The sequence below is a fragment of the Bacillus rossius genome, assembly GCF_032445375.1.
Source record: "Bacillus rossius redtenbacheri isolate Brsri chromosome 4 unlocalized genomic scaffold, Brsri_v3 Brsri_v3_scf4_2, whole genome shotgun sequence".
Taxonomy (NCBI): Eukaryota; Metazoa; Arthropoda; class Insecta; order Phasmatodea; family Bacillidae; genus Bacillus; species Bacillus rossius.
In genome coordinates this window covers 15484087-15498942 of record NW_026962011.1, presented here as the reverse complement: position 1 = coordinate 15498942, position 14856 = coordinate 15484087, and the positions used below count along the sequence as shown (strand labels likewise).

Below are 14856 nucleotides of genomic sequence, written 5' to 3'. Positions count from 1 at the left end.
ATACGAACCTGAAAATTCTCTTGGGGCCCTTTACAAAATTTGAAGAAGATCCATCCAACAGTTTGAAAGTTATCGTGGGACAAAGTCACATTCATACATATATACATACACACAAACGCCGATTTGATCAATTTTATTTGGAGACCTCTCTTAGCTCGGTTGAAAATAAAAACACTAATATTTATTTATTATTTGTTATTATTTAATGCAATAACGTTGTAATAACTTTGTTTGTATATTTGATTAATTGTTTTTATATATAAACAAGCGACCCGCCCCGATTTCGCACGGGTGCAATACTGATACTAAATAATCTAATTATAAATATAGACTAAAAACAAAATATAATCAACAAATATCAACAAAATAGGATACCTACTTATTCTATTCAGTTATTTTTTGAAATTAAATACCTTACCTTTAAATAAGATTTTCGATGGTTAAATAAAAAATATTTTACTTACTATTCGTTCGAATATAAACAAAAGATAATCAACAATTATCAATAACATGATCTATCTCGTAGGGTTCAGCGCAAAAAAAAAGTGTTTATTTACGACTTCACATTAGAAACCTCTAAAATTATCAGCTTTTATCTACTATATTATTTATGTATTAAACATATGAACCTTCCTCTTGAATTAATTTATCTATTAAAAAAAACCACATCAAAATCCGTTGCGTAGTTTTAAAGATCTAAGCATACATAGGGACAGACAGACAGCGGGAAGCGACTGTGTTTTATATATGTAGTGATAGTAAAAACTTATTTTTGCTGTGTAAACGTTAACTTTGTACCATAAAAAATGCTTGCAGTAGCCTTGCAAAAGATGATTGCAAACGCATTTTAGTAGTTCCTTAAACTATTTGTAACAATTAGCGTGCTCGTGGAATATAGATTGTGCAGCAGGAAATATTTGGATAGTAGCGTCGGGTATGAATGCGAAGTGCAAAGCCGTGTACACCCCTTGTGAATCATCCCCTTTCTTGTTGTGAGCCTGATCTTTCTCCCCTCTCGCAGGAGGAAGCCTGGAAGGGGAATTGGCGTCATTCCCCCCTCCCCCCTGTACCGTAAAGCACTGAAGCAATACCGACTGACTGCGCTACTCTGGCTCTTAATTAAGTCAGGCGTCTGGGCTTGGAACACTAAAGGCGGCCACACCAAGCCATACAGAGACGGCTGTCATTCAGCAGCCCAGATCAATAAAATACTACCAGATGAAAACTGATAGAAAAAAACTTTGCTTGAACTCCTGTCTCATACCATACCAACACACAAAATATTAGAATCGGTGTCAAACTGGTCTTATACTATTCAAAACTGGGACGTAGTTCCCGTTTATTGCCAGTTGGTTTTCTCATAGCACCTGAAAACATTCGAAAAAAAAAAAGAGATTTTTTCCTCGTAAATAACTGATTCAGTAAATATGTGTGTTTTTTTAACCAATCCCATGAAATTTCTACATGGAATATCCGTAATTTATTTCATTCAGTTTCATTGTATTTTCTTTTATTTCAACGTACCTAAATTAATCGTGTAGTTATGTTATACGTACACAATTTGCATAGTGTTTACAAAAACTCTTCTAAACAAAAGAAAAATTTACGTCCCAATTTTAAATGGCCTTAGTAGATTATTAGTTTTTGAAAATAAGGGTTCAGAATGGTAAAAAATTTATTTATAAAGAAAATTTTGCTGGATTTTAATTGGATTTGTTCTAGGAAGATCATAAACGTAATGTAGCTAAAGATACGATTACCATTTCATTGCGAAAACAAGGGCTGTCAGAATATTATCGCATGCAGGTATAATTCCTGACGTGCTTTCACTTTTTTTGGATAGTTTGTTAAGAAGTATGTAAAATATACCTGTTTTGGTGTAAAACTCTTAAGGTAAGCGGTTTCAGCGAAAACTGTATGTACCTTTAGTTACAGGCGCATGTTGTAATGCCGGCTGGGTATGCAGCCAGTATAACGGGAATACATTACCGTGTAGCTCACGTCTAAGGGGTAGCATAAGATACGGAACAGGCTTGATACTATATATTATAAAATACCTTTCATTGCAATTTTGGAACTTACTTTCCATGCACTAGATTTTTTTTTTGGTGTTAAGTCGTTTATACATTTTCACATTTACAACATGTACGTGTATATAAGTATGAATTATCGAGTTGTTTCTAACACAGAAATTATGTTTGCAAAAGCTTGTACATAAAAAAATTATTTTTTTCAATGTCGTTATTATGATTTAGTTATTGAAAAAACATCCCTTCTAATTATTTCTTATATTTTCATGACGTTAAGCATGTCGTATTGTTAAAAATGCATATTATCACTCTTATAGTTAACAACAAGAAATCTTTACCATAGATGCTGAAATTTGTACAAAATGAGAACTGTCTCTTGTAAACACACCAAACAGAAGAATAATAGAAGCAACCATTATATAGGATAATTCTTCAGCTTAATTGGAGCAGGCCCACAATGTTCAAGGCTTGTTCGTATACGTTTGTTTATTTTTCATTTGGCTGTATTGTTTTGTTTCATTTCTGGTTTTGCGTGCAGACGTTATTTTTTTTAGCTTTCAACAAATAAAACACTGTCATATGACAGTTAAATAAATGAATATATAATATATTATATATTATATAATACTGCATGTTGTTCACTGTTACTAAAATTAACTTAATTATACAAAATTATAAAATATAATATTCAATAAAGCAAAAAAAATTATCATAAACAAAATTAAGATATTATCATAACTAATGTTACATCAAGCTCTTGCTATACAATGAAAGTTTTTTTTCGGGGTAGATGGTAAAATAATTACAGAAAGAGCATATATCTAGAAAACTCAAATAAAACAATCATGAAACGATTGATATTGCTAATTATGTGATGAATTTAGTATATCCGCTGATTTAGTGATCCGCCGTTGACAAAACTTATATTAAGCTCTGCAAAATTGTGTCTTGGACGAAAAGCTCTGCTCACTTCATTGAATCTCGCTATCGATAGTAATGTCTAATTTAAACTCTAAAATATATTTTCATTTCATTGTACATAGTTCAACAAAAAATTTAAATAATGTGGATACGAATTTAATGTTTTTTTCAATAAACATTTAATAAAATAAGAATTTTTTAACCTTTGAATTAAAAAATTTTAAACAGTATATGCCGAACAAGCTAAACAAAAAAAATTCTTCTTAAATGAAGTCCAGAAAACAACACTTTGAAACTCCCTTCACTGCACGGTGCTACAGTCTTTAGTAATGGGTGTGGCCACCCCGTATATGGGTGAGTTCTTCCTTCCTGAGATGCATGCTTCGAATGAGGCCATAAGGCTATCAAGTTTGCCTTGGGGCAAGCTGCTCTGTTACAGCTTTGATAGGTTCCTGAAGATTTTCCTGTGGGTTTGAACGGCCTCAAATGGCCACTTTCAACATGTCCCATGCATTCTCGAGATTGCATTCACGTCTGGCGACTGTGCAGGACGATCCAACCGAGTGATGTTGTGGTCTTTGGATATTCAGCAGCACCGTCCCTTGATGGTGAGGTCAGGCACGGTCATCTGCCAGGATGAAATGATCACCAAATGCCGCCCAAATGGTTGTAGCACCTCTTAAATGTATCAGGGGATTTCAATGCACCCTTAATGGGAATGATAGGTCTCCACCGTTCCAACATTATTCCTGTCCAGTTATCACCAGCACATGGAATCCTTTTCGTAGTCAGTCAATAATATTATTTAAGATATTTTAATTTTAAAAAAAAATGGAGTGCAACATAAAGTTAAAATTTTAGTACAATATTCCAGTGTAAGTCTGTGTTAAAAAAATTAAATTATAGAGTATGGAGTACAAATCGTCACAGTTATTTTATTGACAGCCATCTTTTATGTATTGAGGGTAGCAATAAATGCGAGGTATAATGTAGTTTACCCGTGCATTCTCTGTTGCATAAAATTTTCGTTATCACATGACGTTCTTGTGTTGCGCTTACTTGTAAATACGATAGCAAAAGTGTTCAATGTGATCCAAAGTTTTAAAGAGGTATCGTAGCGTTATTTTTAACTAGCTGTGACCTTGACTTCGTTCGCGTGGGCGGAATAGTACACGCGAGTTATTTGCCTGCAGACAGAAAATATGTGCATTTATTTATTATTAAAATTTACAAATCAATCGTTATTTGTTTTGAAATTTCACGCAAACATATAAAACACAAGTATATTTCGATTATTGGAAATTATTTATAAAAAAATATAAAAATCATATACACTCCGCGGTGTAATGCGTATTTAAAATCCATGTTTTGTAAATAATTATCATATTTTCAGAGCCGTTTCAGATATCACAATTAAAAAGACTTATTACTTAATCATAGGTTTCCTATCAAACACTTATGTGTAAATTTTTTAATTAATGGCAGCATCAATATCTGAGTTAAAACATTTTGTGCAGACAAAAAAAAACACAATTGTAATGATATCATTTATTTAGTTAACGAATTTGATTACATGGAAAAATATTTAGCATAAATAATTATTCAAACATCACAAATTAATTTAGATTTTATTTATTTGTAAACGATATCACTCTGTAGAATACATCAACAGTAAACGATACTTAACCTAACACCCAAAAGTGAAAAATGTAGAACTGTAAAACAAATCATGATTTCGAATTTAATGCTTTACTGTACAAAGGAACTGTAAATTAAAGAAACTCATGAAGCCACAAACAAACACAAAGTTAAATAATCAAATGTTTTTATTTTTTTGTTTTAACATGAAATGAAAAGTTTTTTATTTAGACTTTATGTAATTTATCCTCCATCGAACATAATGTCACTTACAAAGATTTCTTGGTAAATTTGACCGTGTATTGGGGGTAATCATTAGGTAAGGAGGCCTGTTGTTGCATAGTGATGCTATTATTCCAAACATTTCGTTCTGCACAACCGGGCGTTGCAAGGTTCAGCCAGAACAAGAAACTGTTTCTAGCCCCTTCCTCGCGTTTGATAACCCGCCTGACCCCGAAGGCATCGAACGGCCGTTTCGAGCTATCGACCCCTCCTCGAATGCAAAGGGACGCGAGGAGGGCAGCGGCTTGTAATCGATTGGTGTCGGCGGAGGTTGTTTATCGGTCCGCCGTCCTTCGAGAGGTCGCGTGACGCACGCCATCCGCGCCGCTCGGCCAGACGCGGCGTTGCCAGATCTATTGTCCGCGAACGTCTCCGCCCCTTCCACCCCGAACGCGGGTCTTTTTTTTCCTCTGGAGGGAATCATCGGTCGACAACGCAGGGCTCCGACGCAGACAGTGGCCGGCCACGTGTCTTTAATCCTAAATATAGAGCACTTTATCGTCATCATCATCAAACTGTGTGGTTTTAGAATGTTCATTTGCAATGTCAATAGCTAACTCTGGTGCGAATTTTGGACACAATTTAGGTTGATTCCATATTCATACAAGACAATCACGAAAATCGCGTAGCATCTAAAACTATCACATGAACATCCAATTAAATAAGAGAAACCCCGTTGAGCTAAGTGCCTGTCGATTCTAAAGATTCAGATGAGAAAAATTTATCAACCATCCAAGTGTTATAAAGAATTAAATCTTGTTATATATAAAACCCACCGAGTTTCTTAGGTAAACAAAATCATGCACAATATTTTACTTATTCTGGAAAATATATAGTTAAATGAACATAACTTGCCACCACCGAGATGGAACGAAACTCATACCCGAACTACATATAAATAACCCTTTTTAGTAACATATTTACTGAAACACAAACGAAAGATTTGTTGATATTTTTTATAAACTGCTATGAGCAAAGATATTACATTGTTTCACCAAAATAACTTAATATATATTGTTTTTTCACCGTTTATTTGTTAATAAAGTAAGCCATCAGACTCTTCACTTCCGGAATAAATTATGTACTTAGTAATTATCGTATTAAAAAAGTCTTGTTTAGTGGTAAACAAATTATTCCTTATGGCTGGCATGAAATTTTTTAAACTGCATAGAACGGTTCGGAAATTATATAAAACCTATTGTAGAACTGTTCGGAATTAATATAAAACTCTTGGTAAAATATGTGTGCAAAATCAGTTGAAGTTGTGTCAACTACAAACATCAGAAGCGAATACTTTACCGGCGTGGTCATGGATTCCCCTACACAATACGAAACACGATCTCTGAGCTGCGAGGGGGTTTATCGCTTTATCGTGTTTCGTAGTTTTAGGTAAATGAAACCAGCCAAGTGTTCGGGGAAGAAACCTAATAAAGGCTCCCCCCGTGAAATTCCCTAAGACAGTGAAGACATAGTAAATTAACATCCCCTACAATCGCCCATGAAAGAGATTTGTTTCTTGTCAGAAATGGGATGATATTACCCGTACACGCATTATTGATTAACGTTCGTGATGGGCTGTTTGTTTTAATTTTTTAATTTTCCCATTGTTACCTACGTTTATGTTTCTTTATTTATTATACTTATTTCCGTATTTTGAAGAACGCGCGAAAAATTTAATTTAAAATTAAAAATATAAAGAAATTTTATTTTCTGTTGCTATAACTTGACGATATGTTGTAGACTTGTATACACAAAAAAAAATGTTTTACAAAACACTTGAACACTTTCTTAGCTTTGTATGTTTGGAATCAATGAAGTACCGACATTATAAAAGCTGCCATATACATGCATTTTTTGTGACTTTGTTCGTAGGTGTTTACAGAATGCGACTATACGAAGGATGATCAGTGCCCAATGAAAGAAAGCAAATTTACGTTTTACGACTTTTGCTACGATTTTAATGTGTATGATATTTTTTTGGGGCCACAATTTTGAATTATATAAATAAAAAGTACAAACAAAGCATTTATAAATATATGCCTAAATTCTATCTAACTATATTATAAAATTACTTCATTGTCACTTTAATTTTATTAAAAAATTCTATGACTGAAATAAAAATTTCAATTATTGGAATATAACAACGTTTTTAGAGTAAAAACAACTATTTAATTTTACCTTTTACAAATACTTACAACTTTTAAAATTTTGAATTTACTTATTTATTCGAAACAAACTTAGAGACTTATCTTAATCTATGTAAGTTAAACGGGAGATTTGGGATTTTTGCCGTTGAGCGATATGTTGATGGTCGTAGGGAACAAAAGTCTGACAGGAATGAACACAAGAGGAAGGAAACATCTCTTTAGAAGTTGCCGTCCAAATAAATACAAAACAAAATAAATGACGACATTTTACGTAAATAACTAAACCTTTGGACACCACAGTGGACACAAAACCAACCCCAGTATTTGTAATCTTTATACACTAAAAAAAGGGGGTTGTCTGTAAAGTCGGTTTACGGACGATAATTTTACGTGATAACGTCATAAGAAAACATTGATGAATAATTGCATACTTTTAATATTCAAATATTATTTACAGTTTTTACAAATTTAATTTAAATAATTTTTTAAAACATAATCACGTACAATTAATTATAGAACTAAACTGAAATCAAATCAATGTCGATAAATTGTTGATTTGAAATGACGAAATTGGACAAATAAATCAAATTTTTTAAATTGCTGCTTTAAAAAGCCCGCATTAACCTGTTTGATATTACAGAAGATTTTCTCGAACGGTGGTTGGCCGGTTCAACTTGTAATTTTAGACATATTGTTCTGACATGTGCGAGGTTAAACATTAATTTTTAATCTTACATTAATAGCTACGCACGATAATTTTTTTCATTGAATACTAAATAAAAGCAGTTGACTTTTTATACGATCGTTTATGTGAGATGATAATTTTTTAGTCAAAATTGTAACATAACATATTATTCCTGCACTCGTCGACCGATGCTACTGTTTTTTAATAATCAATAAACAAATATATGAGATTATATCGCTAATTAAATTCTTAAATGCAAGAATTAATAACCTTTTTGCCTCAATTGTTGTTGTAATAAATAATGGAAACCACATTAACTATTCACTTCACTTTATAAACAGTTAAGAAAACAGTTCTCGTGTAGGTTGTCTGCTGCCGCTGTCTCTCTTCTACTCGGACGCATCGGCCGATGGAGTGGAAGAGAGATAGATGCGTCACAAGCCGTGCCTCTCTATCGCTTGTTCCGCGCTCTCGCTTGCACGCTCGGCTCAGGCGGAACGTGACAATGAGTCATGCTTTTTCGTGCGTGCAGCTGGCGTTCATTGATTTAAAATACGTTATCACGTCAAAAAAGTTAGCTACGTTATCACTTTATACAGGCTTTGTTCATTATTGATGTATTTTCACATACCTAGAGTTTTCCTTTTGGAGAAAAGGCGCTCTTCGGTTAATGCATTTATAATATTTGTTTCAATCACCTAGATTAAAAATCGATGATAATTTAATGGTTTTAAAAAAATTATGTGGGAAAAGTTTCAGGATAGAATATGTAAAATAAATTAATGGAAAAGTATTTTTCTTTCTTAGGATTTGAAAGTAAAAAAATTACTCAATCGCAAACACATCGATACATTAAGTAATGTGAACAGCTAGAATTTGAAAAAAAATCACCATATTTTCTTTTTCTTTGGTGCAAAGATAGCAGCAGGGTTGAGTTCTTTACCAGCGGGAGAGGAAAACGTCGGAAGGCAGTCTCAAATGGCTGGCGCAAAGCGAACTAGCTTGTCGATAGCACCTAGTAACGGTGATGGAGTAGGTGTTGCCATCGCCCTTCAAAACCTTGCGAAACCCAAATGGAACGGCCGGATACAGATTTCGCTGGCATCATTCACGGCATTGTGGTAACGCGAAGTAAGAGTGAATTTGTGTTTTGAAGTATTTTATACTCAGCGGTACCTGCAACTCAAACAGACACAAAAAAAAACTATCCATTATTTCAACAAAATGAATTTGAAATCAAAAATATATTTAACATAGACTACCATTTTTTTAGTAATTTAAAATTATTCTCAAGTCAATATTTTTAAAGGAATATAGCACAAAATATTAATTCTCTAATGCCTATTGAGCTATCACCAAAATAAAAATACAAAATCTGTAAAATAAAATCAATTCACTTTTTTATATTTTTGATCAAAGAAAACAAAATACTAGAACCCCTACTTACAAAAGAGATTTTATCTTCTCATTCAATCACTGCGAAGCTTTGTATTGCAATTAAACTTTCAATAAATGTAATTATAGATACAATTTTAATCGGTAGGCTTGTTTATTCTTTGCCATAAATACTGCCATGTAATTTCCCCGAAACGTTTTCCAGATAAAATGTGTGATAAAACTTTGCAGCATTGTCTGTGTTTCGTGGTTGGCTGGTTTCTTTAAGTTAAAAGTCTACTAAAGTACACCAACTATAGCCATCCAGCGCGGAAGCAAACTCGTCCTCAATGGCCCGGCAAAATGTAGGGAAATGGCTAACTTGCAGACGGCAGTAATTACAAAGAAACAATCGCTAGCGCAAGCATACCTTATGAGAAAAGGTTTTTTTTTACGCAAGAAATGCATGCTTCTAACCATAAGTCTTTGCTTCACGTAAAAATGTTAATGTAATATTGTATTCACTCTTTTTATTTTTTCCTCTTATCTTTGCAAGAATTGAGGAACACTTTCATGAACACCAATTTATTTTCTAAGAAACACAGAAAGTAATTGTAAAAATATTATTTAAGAAATAAAGTTTTAATATTTGCAATCGTTGAACCTCAAGAAAAAAATATTACTAATTACTATTAATAATTTCATTATGATGGCAGTTAAATCTGTAAGTGAAATAGTAGTCGATTGTGAACAAAATTTTTGGATTCGTTGACTCCTTTCTATATTGTAAGAGATGTTCCGAAATTGTCCTTACTAAATAATGGGCGTAGTAAAAAATAAGAAACGGTGAACTCTTTCCCACGAATCCATGGTATCTGTTATAATTTTTTTTAGGAAGTGGTGCCATTCATAGTAAATTTACCATATTTTTAGGGTTATTTTCCAATAAAATATGAATACGTTATTAACTTCCATTACGTAGTGTTTATAAACACTGATAACATATATGTGACATTTCGTACGCAGCAGTGATGTATCACAGGTCATGAATAAGCAGTAAGGTTGGACCACTGCTCGTGTTTAACGACGAGTCGCGGATCTAAGGCTTCAGTTAAACTACACAGATTGCGCTCCGTGGGCCCTACCTCGGCGTCGCCATCAGCCCAGAAAACCGGCCGTAATGAGATGCCTTATTAATGACTTCCTCTTTTGCCGCAGAAACGATAGGAACCACCCAGAGATCCCATTCACGCCGCATCCCTTCAACCACATGAAACTCCCTCTCTCTTTCTCTCGCTCTCTCGTTCTCTCTCTCTCTTTTACTACCTCTTACTCTCTCTGCCACCTTATTCAACGACGTTCTCTCCAGTTGCAATATCCTTCATGTCGAAGACGTCATTTCATTGACCTTTATCTAACTACCTGAGGCTTTGCTTGCACCAATTTTGATATTAGTGATGTAACACTATAAGAAAAAAATATATATATTGCCCAGAAGATTATTACAACAAATACAGGAAATAAATTGTCATGAGAGTATCAGTTTTTTTAAACAAAAATATTAGGTAAAAAATGCGTAAATATGTTCCTATGTATAATATACTTACGAATGCCTATTATACACCTTCCAGTTTATTGTATTCAGAGATCGATTATTTACTTTTCTTTACTTACATCTTTTTCAACTTTAGTTCTGTTCACATTAAAAAAAGTTTGAAAAAAACAATGTTGATATGAAAGCAATGTTAGAAAAACAACGTTGATATGCAATTTTTAATATTCATCGTTTTTTAATTTCCACTATACGCACAATCTAAATAAAATAAAATTGAACGTTTTCACCTTAATACAGGTACCTTTTTTAAATGATTCTGTAAAAGTAACATATTTATTTTAAATGTTTAAAATTTATAAAAATTCTTATCAAATGTTTTATTCAAGTTATGCTAAGCATAAAAAAATACTCTCAAAAATTTTACTGTTTTTCTCTTTTGCTAAAGGAATGGTATGGAAAGAAAAAGAGAGACTACAGTACATATTGGCCGTTCCGAGCCCTGGAGTCAGTGTGTAGAGCGTGGTGCCGGTCCGCTATTTTAGATGGTGACGTCACGGTGGCCATCTTGAATTACCTAGACCTAAATTTTCAAAATTGGCAGAAAGTTGCCAAAAAAACCTCCAATTCCTCAAAACTGCAACAATTTTACCATAAACTGCCAAAATAATACGTTTTAGGGGGAAAAAATGCTCCAAAAAACTCAAAAAAAATCCGGACGGTAAATCTGTCCATATTTCGAGGGGGGGGGGGGGGGGGGGGAATCCCTGTTGAAGAAAAATTTCCCGTCTCAGTCCTCAAAAATGTCAACGGCTTGAAAATTCCTCAAAGCTGCTTAAATTCCTGGTGGGAAAGTCACCCTAAGCCACAGAGGTTATGACCTCGTCCAGTAGGATGACATGGCTGCCATCTTAAATTATGACGTCATATTGCAATTTTCGTTACGGTTGGCAAATTGAAAATTCCTTATTTTTTATGCTAGAAAATCCGGGAAAATTTAAAACTAATGAAAAATTTATAAAATTCTAAAATAATGACGTAACGCCCGCCATATTGAAAATTCGTTTTTATTATTATAAAAAATAACAAATAATTTATATTTATAAAAAAATTTACTAATCAAATTTTAATAATATTTTAATTAAAAACGCACTTCATCATGAAGTCTTCAGTTCGAACCCTGTGAGGACAAAATAAAAATTGCGACATCCTTCCTCCACGGAGAGCCACCGAACGACTGACCTCACACCACTAAAGCCAAGGTATATATCACCAGCTAGTATGACATCATGTCCGCCATATTGTTTTCATTTGCTAGAGGCCACCATCTTGTTTCTGTCTGCTGGAGGTTGCCAATTTGTTTTCCTCTGCTGGAGGCTTCTATCTTGTTTTCGTCTGCTAAAGGTCACCATCTCGTTTTCGTCTGATAGAGTGCACTGCTACCGAGTTGTTTTGAATTTTACCTGCTAAAGTACAGTAATCATTTATTATTGTGACAGCCGCCATCTTGAAATTTTGGCGCCATCTTGTAAATTCGTAATTATTCAGCTAGAAATTCGGAAAATATTCCAAAATTCACCAACAAATCTGCAATAAACATACCAATTGATTCGATTGATTCCTGCCTTCGGTTCATACTTTATCGATCAAAAAAATATTTTTCATAAAAACTATTAATCTCAATAAATACGGTGTAAAAATCTAAAATAATCTTAAACTCCTCAACTACCAGCCTCCATAAAGCTGCTATGGCTGCCACCTTAAAAATTGGTAATAATTATACTAGAAATTCGGAACAAACTACAAAAAATCATCAAAAAAATCACTCATTATTTACTGTAATAGCACGGGACGTAACTCAGTATTTTTTACATTCGAAGCCAAATATTTTACGTTCCACTAAATACACTTGTAAGAGGTATATATTTTTACAAGGAAAAGTGAACTATTTTTTCACCCTCTTAAAAAATAAATGTATATACTAGGGAAAATGTATTTTTTTCCTCTTTTCATTCTTAATTTGATACTTTCCTCTCTAATAATTTCAAAAACATTAAATTTTCTTGCTAAACCACCAATCAATCAGAGGTGGAACCTTGCAAATTGTTAAATAATAGTCGATATATTTTTAGTATTTTTATTATTCGTGCCCAATTTTTATTTCCTGCTTTATAATGTTAGCAGATATGATTTTTAAAATAAAGAAAACTACCTCCTATCATCTCCTTAAATGTTGACTTTAAAAAATATTGGAAGCATGCAGTACGTAAATCTGTATTTATTTTGATCATGCTCAGTATCTTACATCCTGCTCTAATATATTTTTAAGATGTTAATTTATCTTCATAAATGAATTATCCCTCATTATCAACCTTTGGGGTGAAATTTCGGAGAATTAAAAAAAAATTGTTGGTAGTTTTGGTAGGTATATTATTGATACCTAATATATTATAATTATGCTTAATTATTTTTATATATTATTAATTAGTTTTATACTATAAACAAAAAATTCGTTTATGTATATATGTATATATAATCTATATATTGTTTCCATAAAAGTTAAAAGATGTTTCAGATAATTATTTTTCGTAGTTTCATCCAACATACAGACATGTTGTTACACCAAACAGTTTTGATATTAATATATATAAGCCTACGTTGTGTGGAATGATATGTAGTATTCCCAACTTAACGAGTTTATTTTCTCTAAATATCCTTATTTATATGTATAATTGGTTCATATTTTAACACTACATTGGTTAAAGTAAATAAAGTAAGTCCAGATAAAAACAAATTATTTCTTTACGTGTTATTTTATAGACATAAAAATATGCAGCTTACAGAAGCAAATTGTTGAAATATGACGAAAAGCCCTTCAATAAGGGTGGTAAACCGGAAGCGAATGACAAGGATTACTAGTGATGCCAAAGCTTAAATTACAATGCCACGCTCCACTACTCCCACTCCTTGCTAGATATTGTGAAACAAATAGCGATAGTTGTTTTATTTGTTACACTGGCTAGATCATGTTACATTTCCTAAGATTACTGAATGTGAAAACAATGGCTCTTTAAAAATTATTTGTCTTATATTAAAATATTTTCAATTATGTTATTCGTTTTTAACACTAAGGAAAAGACTGCAGAAAGTAAAAAAAAAAAACAGAACGAATTTGTGTGTAATAGGTCACCGAGGTATAAATAACCAAAACAGTAAAGTTTTGATCTAAGCACGAAAAATTCTTATTCTTAGTGTTGCGGGATTATTCACGTGTTATAATAGCAGTCTATGTAGTTGCGGTAATAGAAGTGTGGTTGCAACCTACAGCCATACGTTTTTACCTGCTTATTGATTTAAAACGTTCTTTTAAAGCAGAGCATATGGGTGGATTATATAAAACTTTATTTTTGTATTTGTGCTACGGTTAGACAAAAATGTTATTTAATGTTTTCTTTTGTGTTGCAGTTTTCTGAAATCGACTGGTGAATTCTGAAGTGGAAGGGACGTGACGCTTCGCCCGTGATGCGCGCGCTATAATGAGGACGGCAGCGGCATGCTGGACAGCCGCCATCTTGGTATCCGCCATCTTGACAGGTAGGTCTCGTTCTAATTAGACCGCGATCCCGTCGTCATACCGAAACACGATTTTTTACTTTAAAAAAAAAGAGCTAGTCTTTCAGTAATCGCCAGAGATGTGCCCCATCTAACAATGGTAACGAGCAAATTCACGTGTTATCATGTTGCAAATACATTTACAACACGAAACTCGGACACGAATTTTAACGTAGAATTCTTCAAATTAATTCCGAGCGTAATAAATATACGCAATGTGTGTTTTCGATTTAACTTCTGAATGCAAATCACACGTAGTTTCAGCACCCGCCATTTGATTTCGACGAGAGGAGCAGCTACGTTAACTATCGGATCATTCCATGTGCCGAGCGAAATGTTAAACTATATAATGAAATTTCTCCAATAAAAAAGAAAAAGACTTGAAAAAATACTAAAATCCGGAGTAGTAGCAGATTTTCGAAAGGGATTTTTTTAAAATACTGCACATCAGGTAAAAATTAACTAAACTATTAATACTATAAAGGTTATTTTTGTGGGCTTTCCAAATTTTGGCTTACGCTATCCGCCACAGATGGCAGCATCCTGGTTGGTACACATTGCCGATTCTTGACTTCCGTTCCATTCACGAAATTACTCCTACCAAATGCCATATAC

General features: G+C 33.2%; 1 long non-coding RNA gene across 1 annotated transcript in view; it reads left to right on the top strand.

The window, feature by feature from the left end:
• Positions 1 to 14856, top strand: part of LOC134541892 (uncharacterized) — a 76003-nt gene that overhangs the window by 15802 nt on the left and 45345 nt on the right. The window contains exon 2 of the long non-coding RNA XR_010076697.1: positions 14095 to 14223. This is a non-coding gene — a long non-coding RNA (uncharacterized LOC134541892). The remainder of the gene's footprint in view (positions 1 to 14094; positions 14224 to 14856) is intronic.